At 39.0% G+C, this 2,500-nt stretch overlaps 1 protein-coding gene across 4 annotated transcripts in view; it reads right to left on the minus strand.

The window, feature by feature from the left end:
* Positions 1–2,500, minus strand: part of LOC122245146 (uncharacterized) — a 7,982-nt gene that overhangs the window by 4,654 nt on the left and 828 nt on the right. The gene's annotated exons all lie outside the window — the stretch shown is intronic.

Here is a 2,500-nt window from a genome sequence, read left to right on the forward strand (position 1 = left end):
CCAGATATAATTTTGATCAACTCTCATTGCCTACAAAACGATGATCGGATTAAGCTGTATGGGTACAGTGTTTACCAAAGAAATATACTTAATGAAGGAGACGCAGGAGTTGCTATTGCCATCAAAAGAAACATAAAACATAGAATCCTTGATGACTTTAACGAAGATTTTCTCGCAGTGGAACTCCAAACTGATCGAGGAAGCTTCGTTCTCGCAACGGCATACATGCCACCCAGACGACCCCAGTTCCCATACCCGGATCTGATGAAAATAATGAGAAAGAATACTCCGGCATACATCATAGCCGACTTGAATGCTCGACACCGCTCACTCGGTCAAAGCAACAACAATCTAATGGGTAGTGAGTTGATCAATCTGATAAACCGTAATATTATCACTCACATTGGGCCAGACTTCGATACTTTTGTAAGTCCAAGAGGAAAAGGAAGACCAGACATTATAATAGGAAACAAGAATGTGCACATGAATTATGCCATTCAACAAGGTCCACTAACCACATCGGATCACATCCCAATAATCTTCACCCTGGCAACATCTATTATGATTCCGCAAAGAGAAAACCTTAATTTCAGAAAGGCGGACTGGGAACTTTTTAAAAGCGACATAGAAGAGAGCATGAGTCAATCTACAGAGGGAGAGTATACAGTTGATAAAGAATATTTAGACTCTAAAATAGACAACTGGTATACAACTATCGAAAAGGCAATGAATAAAGCCATTCCCAAGAAAAGATTCATAACACTACCTCACCCATTAACAAGCGACCATCTCAAGCTATTACAATGGAGATACAAGAATATCTTAGAGATTAAAGAACATCTGGGCTGGACCCCACTCTTACGCAGCCAGCATAAACAACTCCAGGAAGACATGAAAGAAGAAAGTAAAACATTGTTCACGAATCATTGGAACAAACCGAGGTAGAGTACAATAATCCCAAAAAATTCTGGAAAAATATAAGACGACTAATGGGAAGTAATCGCGAAGAGACCTCTTATATATTAAACACCAGAAATGAGAAAGTTTTTGATGACCAAGAAAAAGAAGAGGTTTTCCGAAGATACTGGGAAGACGTCTTTAATATCAACCCCAATAATAATCGGAACTTCATTATTCAACATGAAAATATGGTGCAAGACTATCTCTCAAATAATAAACATAGACCTCTCCCATACAGGGAAGCACATGCAACCAGACTTGATAGCACCAACCCTCTCACAAGACCCATCACAACAGAAGACATCAAATCTATCATTAACAACTTCAAAAACAAAGCCCCCGGACAAAGTGGAGTACGAAAGACCGTGATGCAGCATCTCCCGGATTTTGCCATCGTAGAACTGAAGACTCTATTCAACTGGGCTCTTTCGATGGGCTATTTCCCCAGCAAGTTCAAAAATGCTATAATGGTGTTGATAGCAAAAGGTGGCAAAGATCATAGAAAGGTTGAAAACTATAGACCGATATCGCTATTAGAAATACCTGGCAAGGTCTTTGAAAAAATAATCAACAATAGAATAAGATTATACATGGAAACCAAAGGACTATTCAGCTTTAATCAGTATGGATTCAGGAAAGGAAGGGGGACACAGCAAGCCATAACTTCCATATACGAAACCATTGCAATCTCCCAAAGGAAGAGACAACAATGTAACGTAGTTTGTCGTGATATAGCGAAAGCTTTCGACAAACTATGGAAACCTGGACTCCAATTCAAAATCCTACAGATCAGCCTCCCAGACATCATGGAGAAAATTCTCTGCAACTTCATAGAAGACCGGACTGCAACAATAAGGCTTGGGAATATAATGGGGCCGAAGTTCACTCTATTAAGTGGAGTTCCCCAAGGGTCAATACTGAGTCCAACCCTATTCATATTTTACACAGCTGATCTTGAAAGACCAAGGAACATGTGTACAGATGTGAGCTTCGCAGACGACAACACACACAGATCATAATTTACCCACTAAGCTCAAAGGACACACTAGCGGCAATGACAACCGACGAAATAGGGAGAATTAATCATTTTGAAAAAAAGGAAAATAAAAACTAATAAGAATAAATTCCAACTACTGTCAGTTTCAGCAACAAAGCCGAGGGAGGTAGTAATCGACCAAGAAAGAATACCCTTCAAAAACAAAATAACAATACTCGGCATGGAATTTGGGACCCGAGGAGTATCCACGCATACGAAAAGAAGATTAACAATGGCCAAGTATCAATATACAAAACTAAAAAGATTCAAGAGAATGAGCTCAAAAATACAGATGCACTTCTATAAAACACTCATCAGACCAAACATGGAATACCCAGCTATCCCCTTATGTGTAGCATCAAAAACCAATATAACCAAAATGCAGCAATTCCAAAACAGAGTAATAAGAACAGCAACAAGGAGAAACGAGGAAGATACCTTTTCATCAATAGAAGAACTACACAATAAATACAAAGTGGAGGCTATAAACACTAGACTCTACAA

This window comes from Penaeus japonicus, unplaced genomic scaffold, assembly GCF_977035675.1.
Source record: "Penaeus japonicus unplaced genomic scaffold, GWHDUDI00000001_assembly GWHDUDI00000031, whole genome shotgun sequence".
Classification (NCBI taxonomy): domain Eukaryota; kingdom Metazoa; phylum Arthropoda; class Malacostraca; order Decapoda; family Penaeidae; genus Penaeus; species Penaeus japonicus.